Source organism: Anolis carolinensis, chromosome 1 (assembly GCF_035594765.1).
Source record: "Anolis carolinensis isolate JA03-04 chromosome 1, rAnoCar3.1.pri, whole genome shotgun sequence".
Lineage (NCBI taxonomy): Eukaryota > Metazoa > Chordata > Lepidosauria > Squamata > Dactyloidae > Anolis > Anolis carolinensis.
In genome coordinates, this window is record NC_085841.1 from 364,294,667 (window position 1) to 364,307,710 (window position 13,044).

General features: G+C 33.8%; 1 protein-coding gene across 2 annotated transcripts in view; it reads left to right on the plus strand.

Moving 5' to 3' along the window:
• The first annotated feature begins 5,859 nt into the window (after nucleotides 1-5,859).
• map4k5 (mitogen-activated protein kinase kinase kinase kinase 5) overlaps nucleotides 5,860-13,044 on the plus strand; it is a 124,461-nt gene continuing 117,276 nt past the window's right edge. For both annotated transcript variants that reach the window (XM_062968708.1, XM_062968709.1), the window contains exon 1: nucleotides 5,860-6,076. The gene's annotated coding sequence lies outside the window, so the exon portion shown is untranslated. The remainder of the gene's footprint in view (nucleotides 6,077-13,044) is intronic.

Genomic DNA, 13,044 nt, shown 5'->3' on the forward strand with positions numbered 1-13,044 from the left:
TGTTGCTACTATTACATTTACTCTATTTTTATTATTATTAATAAATAATAATAAGATTATTTCACTCTGATCTTATTATAATTGTTGCATTTATTATATTACTCTATTTATTATTGCATGTATTATTTTCCTGTATTTATTATTATTATTATTACATGTATTATTTTACTCTATTATTAGTAAAAGGATACATAAGCACATTTACATTGAAGAAGATGAGAATAATGATTTGATCAGAGTTGGACAGTCTTATCTTAAATCTGAGCTTTATGTAAATAGTCAAAAACATTTAACCTACTGATGCCTCAATTAATGTAATTTTATTGGTATCTATTTTTATTTCTGAAATTTACCACCCTCGGCTGTCAATGTTTTCCCAGTTTTTTTTGGTGGTAAAAGTAGGTGCCTCGACTTATATTCGGGTCGGCTTATACTCGAGTATAATACAGCAGTATAGATGTTGTCCTAGAAATGTCCAGAGAGATCGCTTCTCTATACATGTTCAGGTCCTCCAGTCCAGTTCTATGGTAAATTGATCATATCATTATTCTATGCATTTCTAGATCCTCTAAGTGCGATTTTATGATCAATCAACCATAGAATTACACTGGAAGATATAGAAATGCCTAGAGAAGTGGAAGTCCCTTCTGACCCTATTTTTATAGAGGGGTAGCAGCAGTTGTGGATCAACCCATCCACAATGCAATTTTTTGGCCCATCTACGCTATATGCTGGTGTGTGAACAATGATGCGCTAATTACTGTAAATTAATCTGTAATTAAATGACAGGGCCCCTATTGTGACTGCTGAGTAGTGGCACCTGATAATCCGTATTAATTCAATTCCAGGGTCTTGCCGTGAGTCTATAGTAGAGCCCAAGAAAGGAGCGTTCTGTAGATAATCCTGTGAATTAATCCAGACTTGAACTTCTGAATCCTTTGGGGTGGAGCAGTGAAATCGACCCAGAGAGTATTTCACTACCTGCCATAGATGTGGGCGAAACGTCAGGAGAAAATACTTCTGGAACATGGCCATACAGCCCGGAAAACATACAACAACCCAGAACTCACACTATTTAGAATAATCATAATCTTTTGTATATGTATGATCTTCCTGAGAAGAGTTAAATACTCATTTGTAGGAATCTTCTCTGTAGTGGTAAATATTCACTAGTATCCATGCAAGGCAAATTAGGCTTCTCAGTTGTTAGACTGAAGTACCTGGTTATCTCTCTGAACTGTCAGGAACAAAAGATATGTCAATGCACAAAATATATAGCAGATCTTCATAAATGTTATTTCAGTTGTGCAAAAACATCAAGTCTCCCATAAAATATATTGCTTTTAGATTGCGCTCTCAAGAGACCCAAAATAGCTAGTCTTCGTTAAAAGTAACATTGGTGATTTATTTACATACTTCATGTATTCAGCATACAGGTAGTAATAGTAATAATAATAATAATAATAATAATAATAATAATAATAATAATAATAATAATAAATTTATATTCCACCTTCCCAAAGGGACTCAGAGCGGATTACAGTACATAAACAGATAAAGGCAAACATTCAATGCCTCGTTAAAATACAATCAGGCACACATATACAGACAAAGGCAAAGGCTTCTCCTTTCATTTCCGGCAATGCAGAGGGAAGTACTGTTCTCTACTTTCAAACCAAGGAGTCTGCATTGTCACCTTCTGTTCGTGTAGCCGGCATGACTGTTTGGAGTGCCTTTCCCGCCAAAGTAGTACCTATTGATCTACTCACATTTGCAAGTTTTTGAACTGTTAGGTTGGCAGAGACATTTCTTCTTGGTTGAGAGTTCTCTAAAGCATTTTGTTTCAGTCTCTTCTTTGTTGCATACAGACTAACACTCTCTTCGGTCTAATACAGGGGTCCCCAAACTTTTTAAACAGGGGGCCAGTTCACGGTCCTTCAGACCGTTGGAGGGCCGGACTATAGTTGAAAAAAACAAACAAACCTATAAACAAATTCCTATGCACATTGTACATCTCTTATTTTGAAGTAAAAAAACCCCAAACGGGAACAAATACAGCCTCGATGTTAATCGTAATCATAATAAAAATAATAAAGAGGGTTGGAAGAGACCTCTTGGGCCATTTAATCCAACCCCATTCTACCTTTGTGCACCAAAAGCACAAGCAAAGCACCCCTGACAGATGGCCACCCCGCTTCAATGTTGTTAATAATAATAATAATAATAATAATAATCATCATCATCATCATCATATATCACACAGTCCTAAATGTTGGGTAAATATTCAACTTGTGATTTTGTGATACGAAATCCAGCATGTATATCTCATTTGCTGTGTTATACTGTGTCTTTAATAAAACTTTATTTATATACCGCCTTATCTCCCGGATGGGACTCAGGGCGGTTTAGTCATGAAAGCAACACAAACATTACATAACAACATAATAACACATTATTAAACAAAGTAAAATAATACAATTATAACAAAGTAAAATAATACAATAAATAACACTTACATGACCAGATCAAGGGGACGGGAACCATAAACCCAATATATTAAAATGCATCATTTTAGGCTAGGGAAATCTTGTGCAATATATTCAGGCCCAGAGATCGGCAGTCTTTGTGTCAATAATAATAATAATAATAATAATAATAATAATAATACAGTAGAGTCTCACTTATCCAAGCTTCGCTTATCCAAGCTTCTGTATTATCCAAACCATTTTTGTAGTCAATGTTTTCAATATATCATGATATTTTGGTGCTAAATACAGTAATTACAACATAATATTACTGCGTATTGAACTACTTTTTCTGTCAAATTTGTTGTAAAACATGATGTTTTGGCGCTTAACTTGTAAAATCATAACCTAATTTGATGTTTAATAGGCTTTTCCTTAATCCCTCCTTATTATCCAAGATATTTGCTTATCCAAGCTTCTGCTGCCCGTTTAGCTTGGATAAGTGAGACTCTACTGTAATAACAAAGTTCTGGAACACAACACACCAGACATCACAGTTGTGGAAAAGAAAAAAGTTTGGATTATTGATGTTTCCATCCAAGGGGACAGTTGAATTGATGAAAAACAATAAGAAAAACTCAGCCGCTACCAGGATCTCAAGATCGAACTTCAGAGACTCTGGCAGAAACCAGTACAGGTGGTCCCGGTGGTGATGGGCACATTGGGTGCCGTGCCAAAAGATCTCAGCCGGCATTTGGAAACAATAGACATTGACAAAATTACGATCTGCCAACTGCAAAAGGCCACCCTACTGGGATCTGCATGCATCATCTGAAAATACATCACACAGTCCTAGACACTTGAGAAGTGTTCGACTTGTGATTTTGTGATACAAAATCCAGCATATCTATTTTGTTTGCGGTGTCATACAATGTCGTTGTGTCAATAATAATAATAAAGAAGATTGGAAGAGACCCCTTGGGCCATTTAGTCCAACCCCCTTCTGCATTGTGCACCAAAAGCACTAGCAGACCACTCCTTAATAATTAATTATTAATTCAACAATAAGTAAAATACCATTATAAACAAGCAAAGCTTTGGAAGGTGCGCACCAGGCGAGGGAGGAGGTGGGAGCCGCCACCGCTGTGGGGGCCAGATAAATGGCTTCGATGGGCTGCATGTGGCCCCCGGGCCTTAGTTTGGGGACCCCTGATCCAGCCAGTCCATCCTCCAGGAAATAATGCCTGACTGCTCACTGCTGCTCAGTCGTTTAGTCATCTCCGACTCTTCGTGACCTCCTGGACCAGTCCAGGCCAGAGCTCCCTGTCAGCTGTCACCGCCCCCAGTTCCTTCAAGGTCGAGCCAGTCCCTTCAAGGATCCCATCCATCCATCTCGCCCTTGGTCGGCCTCTCTTCCCTTTTCCTTCCATTTTCCCCAGCATTGTGATCTTTTCCAAGCTTTCCTGTCTCCTCATGATGTGGCCAAAATACTTCATCTTTGCCTCTAATATCCTTCCCTCCAGTGAGCAGCCATTGGGTATTATTTCCTGGAGGATGGACTGGTTGGATCTTCTTGCCAAGGTCCAAGGCACTCTCAGGATTTTCCTCCAGCACCCAAGTTCAAAAGCGTCTCTCTTCCTTCGCTCAGCCTTCCTTATGGTCCAATTCTCTCTCACATCCATAGGTTACTATGGGGAATACCATTGCTTTGACTATGCAGACCTTCGTTGCCAGCGTGATGTCTCTGCTCTTCACTGTTTTATCAAGATTGGTCATTGCTCTCCTCCCAAGAAGGAAACGCCTTCTGATTTCCTGGCTGCAGTCTGCGTCTGCAGTGATCTTCGCACCTAGAAATATAAATTTATTTATTTATTTATTTACAGTATTTATATTCCGCCCTTCTCACCCCGAAGGGGACTCAGGGCGGATTACAATGAACACATATATGGCAAACATTCAATGCCAATAGACAAACAGCATTCAGTTTTAGACAGACACAGAGGCATTTTTTTTTAAACATCTTCCAGCTTCACGATTTCCGGCCACAGGGAGAGCTGTTGCTTCACCGTCCATTGGTGGCTGTTCTTCCTCTTCTTTTCCTCGTGAGCAGTTTTATGGTGTTGTAGATTAGTTAAATTAGCCTCCCGCATAAAGCGTCCCTAAATTTCCCTAATTGACAGATTCAACTGTCTTTCGGGGCTGCTAGGTCAACAGCAAGCCGGGGCTATTTTTTTTTTTTTATGGTCGGAGGCTTAACCCGACCCGGGCTTCGAACTCATGACCTCTCGGTCAGTAGTGATTTATAGCAGCTGGTTACTAGCTAGCTGCGCCACAGTCCGGCCTGTCACTGCCTCCACGTTTTCTCCCTCTATTTGCCAGTTATCAATAGGTGTAGTTGCCATGATCCTGGTTTTCTTGATGTTTAACTGCAACCCAGCTTTTATACTTTCTTCTTCCACTTTGGTGATGAGGCTCCTCAGCTCCTCCTCGCTTTCGGCCATCAGAGTGGTATCATCTGTATACCTAAGGTTGTTAATGTTTCTTCCAGCAATTTTAACTCCGGCCTTGGAATCGTCAAGCCCCGCACGTCGCATGATATGTTCTGCGTACAAGTTGAATAGGGAGGGTGAGAGGATGCAGCCCTGATGTCCGCACTCCTTTCCCAATCTGGAACCAGTCTGTTGTCCTGTGATCTGTTCTGACTGTGGCTACTTGGTCTTTATACAGATTGCTGCTCACTAGAGGGAAGGATATGAAAGGCAAGGAGGAAGTGCTTTGACCACATCATGAGGAGACAGGAAAGCTTGGAGAAGAGAATGATGCTGGGGAAAATGGAAGGAAAAAGAGGGGCCGACCAAAGGCAAGGTGGATGGATGGGATCCTTGAAGGGACTGGCTTGACCTTGAAGGAGATGGGAGCTCTGGCCTGGGAAGTGACTGAATGAATAAACAAGAACAACTAAACAGACAAGGGTTCGTTTGGGATATAGACACCCCTCAAGACGCCATTAGCCACAGATGCAGGCAAAACGTCAGGAGAGAATGCTGCCACAACATGCCCATACAGCCCGGAAAACTCACAGCAACCCAGTCTACGAAAATGCAAGGGAAATGTATATGAACAGGATTTGGGGCCAAATCGATGAACAAAAGGAACGAAGTGGTCATTGGAGTTGAGGGCCCAAGTAGGCCCGGGCCTGCTCTCGCCGTTTTCCCTGTGAGGCGGGCCTGCTCTTCCTCCTGAGGCCTTTTGTCGTGCCGAAGAGGCCCGCGTTGAGGCGCTCTGGCTCCGCGCCTGCTTGCGAGGCCTGCGAAGCCCGGCCCTTTCCTTCTCTTCCCTTCCCCTCCTCCTCGGGGGCGGGGCGGCAGCGGAGACAACGGAGAGGCGGCCCGGCCCGAAGAGGAGGGACGGCGGGCGGGCGGGCGGGCGGGCAGGCGGAGCAGGCCGCGCGCGCAATCGAGGCCCCGGCCGAGGGACAAAGAGGGCCTCCCTTCCTTCGGACTGCAGCGGTCTCGCCGTAGGTAAAGCGCCGCGGAAGGAGCGAGGCCTGCGGGGAAGCAAGCCAGCAAGGCCTGGCTTCCTGGGAGAAGAAGCACAACAATAATACTACGGTAATAATACTACTGTAATAATGATAATAGTAATAGCAATAATAATAAAATAGTAATAATAATAATAATAATAATATGATAGTAATAATAATAAGGTAATAATAATAATACTATAATAATGCTGATAGCAATACTAATAATATGACAATACTGTGATATGGTAATAATAATCTGATAATATGGTGATAATAATAGCAATGTGGGAGTAATAATCCAATAGTAATATTAATTATAATCATAACATGATAATAATATGGTCATAATAATAATACAGCAATTGTAATGTGATAATAATATGGTGGTAATAATAATAGGGTAATAATAATATTATAATATGTTAATAGCAATAAGGTAATAATAATAATATTATAACAATGCTGATAGCAATACTAATAACATGACAATACTGTGATATAGTAGTAATAATAATATGGTAATAATAAAATAATAATGTGGTGATAATAATAGCAATTTGGGAATAATAATCCAATAGTAATATTAATTATAATTGTAACATGATAATAATATGGTCATAATAATAATACAGCAATTGTAATATGATAATAATATGGTGGTAATAATAATAGGGTAATAATAATATTACAATATGTTAATAGTAATAAGGTAATAATAAAAATATTATAATAATGATGATAGCAATACTAATAACATGACAATACTGTGATATGGTGATGATAATATGGTAATAATAAAATAATAATATGGTGATAATAATAGCAATTTGGGAATAATAATACAATAATAATATTAATTATAATTATAATTATAATATAATAATATGGTCATAATAATACTTTAATAGTAATAATAATATGGTCATAATAATAATACATCAATTGTAATATGATAATAATATGGAAGTAATAATAATAAGGTAATAATAATATTACAATATATCAATAGTAATAATAAGGTAATAATAATATAATAATAATGATGATAGCAATACTAGTAATATGACAATACTGTGATATGGTAATAATAATATGGTAATAATAATCTGATAATATGGTGATAATAATAGCAATGTGGGAATAATAATCCAATAGTAATATTAATTATAATTATAACATGATAATAATATGGTCATAATAATAATACAGCAATTGTAATATGATAATAATATGGTAGTAATAATAAGAAGGTAATAATATTACAATATATAAATAGTAATAATAAGGTAATAATAATATTATTATAATGATGATAGCAATACTAATAACATGACAATACTGTGATATGGTGATAATAATAATATGGTAATAATAAAATAATAATGTGGTGATAATAATAGCAATTTGGGAATAATAATACAATAATAATATTAATTATAATTATAATATAATAATATGGTCATAATAATACTTTAATAGTAATAATAATATGGTCATAATAATAATACATCAATTGTAATATGATAATAATATGGAAGTAATAATAATAAGGTAATAATAATATTACAATATATCAATAGTAATAATAAGGTAATAATATAATAATGATGATAGCAATACTAATAATATGACAATACTGTGATATGGTAATAATAATATGGTAATAATAATCTGATAATATGGTGGTAATAATAGCAATGTGGGAGTAATAATCCAATAGTAATATTAATTATAATCATAACATGATAATAATATGGTCATAATAATAATACAGCAATTGTAATATGATAATAATATGGCAGTAATAATAAGAAGGTAATAATATTACAATATATAAATAGTAATAATAAGGTAATAATATAATAATGATGATAGCAATACTAATAACATGACAATACTGTCATATGGTAATAATAATTATTATTATATTATAATAATAATTATAGTCATAATAATCTGATAATGTGGTGATAATAATAGCAATATGGTAATAATAATACAATAGTAATATTAATTATAATTATAATATGATAATAATATGGTAATAATAATACAGTCATAAGAATAATACAGTGATAATAAAACATCAATTGTAATATAATAGTATGGTGGTAATAATAATAAGGTAATAATAATATTACAATATGTTAATAGTAATAAGGTAATAATAATAATATTATAATAATGATGATAGCAATACTAATAACATGACAATACTGTGATATGGTGATAATAATAATATGGTAATAATAATCTGATAATATGGTGATAATAATAGCAATGTGGGAATAATAATACAATAGTAATATTAATTGTAATTATAATATGATAATGATATGGTCATAATAATAATACAGCAATTGTAATATGATAATAATATGGTGGTAATAATAATAGGGTAATAATAATATTACAATATGTTAATAGTAATAAGGTAATAATAATAATATTATAATAATGATGATAGCAATACTAATAACATGACAATACTGTGATATGGTGATAATAATAATATGGTAATAATAAAATAATAATGTGGTGATAATAATAGCAATTTGGGAATAATAATACAATAATAATATTAATTATAATTATAATATAATAATATGGTCATAATAATACTTTAATAGTAATAATAATATGGTCATAATAATACATCAATTGTAATATGATAATAATATGGAAGTAATAATAATAAGGTAATAATAATATTACAATATATCAATAGTAATAATAAGGTAATAATATAATAATGATGATAGCAATACTAATAATATGACAATACTGTGATATGGTAATAATAATATGGTAATAATAATCTGATAATATGGTGGTAATAATAGCAATGTGGGAGTAATAATCCAATAGTAATATTAATTATAATCATAACATGATAATAATATGGTCATAATAATAATACAGCAATTGTAATATAATAATATGGCAGCAATAATAAGAAGGTAATAATATTACAATATATAAATAGTAATAATAAGGTAATAATATAATAATGATGATAGCAATACTAATAACATGACAATACTGTGATATGGTAATGATTATTATTATATTATAATAATAATTATAGTCATAATAATCTGATAATGTGGTGATAATAGCAATATGGAAATAATAATACAATAGTAATATTAATTATAATTATAATATGATAATAATATGGTAATAATACAGTCATAAGAATAATACAGTGATAATAATAATACATCAATTGTAATATAACAATATGGTGGTAATAATAATAATAATACAGTAGTTGTATTAATAATACAATTATAATATAGCAATAATAATAATAATATGATAATATGGTAGTAATAATAAGGTAATAATAATATTACAATATGTTAATAGTAATAATAATGTATTATTAATAATACAGTATTAATACAATTATAATACAGCAATAATAATATAATAATAATATGATAATAATAATACAGTTATAAGAATAATACAGTGATAATAATATGGTAATAATAATAATAATAATCCAGTAATGATAATAATAATGTTTTATTACTGTGATAATTCATGTGTTTATATGCAGCTTGGCCCCAAATATTGTGACTCAAAAGTTCACCGTTGTCAGTAATGAAGTCTGCTATTAAATATTATTTTTTATTCAGAGTTGCCATTATTATTGTCTGTTATTATTATTGTTATTATTTCAGAATTGCTATTATTGTCTGCTATTATTATTATTACTTCATTTATGTTGCTATTATTATTAATATTATCATAATTAATCCATTTATTCATAGCCAGCTTTCCTCCTGAATGTTGTGACTCAGAGGGTTCACCCTTGACAGAAGTGAATTTTTCAAATTATTATTGGTTGCTCATATCAGCATCATCAATTTTTGTATTTGTAGCCATCTTTCCTCCCGAATTTTGTGACTCAGATGATATTTTTATTATTTTCTCTTATCATCATCATCATCATCATCCATTTTTATATTTATAGGCAGCTTTCCTCCCAAATATTATGACTCAGAGGTGATGTTGTTGTTGTTGTTGTTATTATTATTATTGGTTGCTTTTATCATCATCATCATCAAGTTTTGTATTTATAGCTACCTTTTCTCCCGAACCTGTGACTCAGAGGTGATATTATTACTTGCTCTTATCATTATCATCATTTTTGTATTTCTAGCCAGCTTTCCCCCAAATATTGTGACTAAAAAGGTTTACCCTTGATAGAAGTGAATAATAATAATAATAATTGGTTGCTCTTACCATCATCGATGTTTTATTTGTAGCCAGCTTTCCGCCAAATATTGTAACACAGAGAGTTTACCCCTTGACAGACTTGAAGTGTTTTATTATTTTACGTGGCTTACTCACTCATATCACCATCATCAGTTAATTTATTTTCATTCAGCTTTCCCTCTAAAATTGTCACTTGAACTGTTCATCCTTGACAGAAGTGAAATGTATTATTATTAGGTGTTGCTATTATCATCATTACCATCAACCATGTATATAAATCGGCTCCCCCCCTCCTTTTGAATCAAAGGGTTCACACTTGATACAAGAGAAATTTATTGATGTTGTTATGGGTTGCTATCATCATCCATTTGTTTTTATATCTATCGGTTTTTATTATTACAGTATTATCATTATTGTTATCTCACTGGAACTCAAATGCTTCAAAGAGAGAAAATGAAGTGCTTTATTCTTATTTGTGGTGGCAGCTATCATCATCATCAATCGATTTATTTGTATCCATATTTCTCCAAGTATTGTGTTCACCCAAGACAGAAAAGAAATTATTAATATAATTACAGTATTATTCTTCCTCCCAAACTGGGGCTCAATAGATTTACTTGAGCATTATCATCATCATTATCATCATCATCATCCTGTGCTCTCTCCCCTAAATTGAGACCTCAATGATTCACACAGATAGAAGTGAACTGCCTTGTTGTTATCATTGTCCTGTTCTCTCCCCCTATTGGGACTCAAAAGGATGAACACAATACAGAGGTGAAGTGCATCATCATCATCACCATCATCATCCCATTTCTCACTCCCCACCCACTGGGACTCAAGGGATTATTACGGTTTTATTATCATCCTGTTCTTCCTCTTTTATTGAGACTCAAAGGATTCACACAAGACAAAAGTGAAATACTCTATCAATAATATATAATAATTATAACATTGTATATACATATAATATTCATAATATTATATTGTAATACGATATAATACTAATAATATGATATAATAATTAATTATATATTTTACATGTAATATTACTAATAATATTACAATATATCGATACAGTACAATATAGTATTTTATTACCAGTATTGTACTATGCTAATAATATAATATTGTATGTAAATTTAATTTGTAAGCCGCTCTGAGTCCCCTTCGGGGTGAGAAGGGTGGGATATAAATGTAGCAAATAAAATAAATAAATATCATCACCATCATTATCAAGTTCTCCCCATTCCCTTTATTGGGGCTCAAAGGGTTCAAAGGAGACAGAAACAACATGAAGTGTGTTGTTGTTGTTGTTGTTGTTGTTGTTGTTGTTGTTGTTATTCTGTTCTCCCTCCTCTCCCCAATTAAGACTAAAAGGATTCACATGAGTCAGAAATGAAACACATTATTGTTGTTGTTGTTGTTGTTGTTGTTGTTGTTGTTGTTATTGCCTTCATCCTTTTCTCCCCCCTTTTTGGGATTCAAAGGGTTCTTATCAAAGTACCTTATTATTATTGTTATTATTATTATTACCATCATTATCCCTTTCTCCTCTTCCCATTGGGACTCAAATGATTCACATGAAACATAAGGTGAGGTCTGACCAATGCAGAAGGGAATGGTTCTGTTACTTCTCTTGATCTAGACACTGTACTCCTGTTGTACGGGTTGAATGGGATCTAGGGCATGGCTGCTTAAACCTTTATGTGGAGCACAGATCATGCAGAAACCATTGCACCAGGAAAAAATGAATGTACAGTACGATTTAGTGTATTCAGTGTTGGACTTCGACATATTTAAATATTTACAAGCACAATATGTTCAGCTCAGCCTCTGTATATGTGGCGGATATATTCCTGTACTTTACCTGGATACACAAAACCACAAATAATAGCAAACCATATTGAAAAGAAAAACTTCCGGACTAAGAATACCATGAAGTAGCACTGGAGGACTTAAAAAATGCCTATGGATGAGTGAAATGCAGATGCTGGTCCCATCTACAAAAGGATTGTACGGTCCTTAAAAATGTCCTCCCAAGTATTCAGTAGAGCTTCCTCTCATAGGAAAGATAACAGGCAGTCTTTATTATTGTTGGAAGGATTCAATCACAATTGCTATCTTAACATCTTTTCTGATTGATTCCTGAGCAGTCACAATCTTAGGAACCTCAATGGTCCACATTTGCAAGATAATTTTTTAAAATCTAAATATTTTTCAGCAACATAAATATTATTACACTGTTTGTAAAGTCAGTAATTTTCCAATATGTGACTTATACCATCTGTAACTCCTTAAAACTCACTTCCCCCACCCACCCTCATTTAAAAACAATAATCATAAAACAAAATAAAATGTAAATGGACATACAGTAGAGTCTCACTTATCCAACACTCACTTATCCAATGTTCTGGATTATCCAACGTAGTCAATGTTTTCAATACATCGTGATATTGTGTGTGTGTGTGTGTGGGGGGGGATATTTCAAAAACTTTGTGGCTCTGAGGAACCAGAGGGAGAACCTGCCATGTTCCCCTTCTAAAAGCAGCCAAGAGCCAGAAATTCTGGCTTTGCCCATCAATCTCAGGCTCAAACAGGTCTAGAGAGGCTCTTTTGGTAGCATCTGGTTCTCTTCCGGCAGCTTTAAGAGGATCTGTTTCCATTCTTTTCTCTAATGGAAAGTTCCTCCAGCTAGAGCTCATCCTGGGGTGCGTAGCAGGGGTTTTCTATCTTAGGCCTCCTGTTTATAAATTTAATAGGATGCTTTGCAGCGGGCCCTGCTTAAGGAATTAGCCCTTGTGATGACCAGGAACTCCTTGC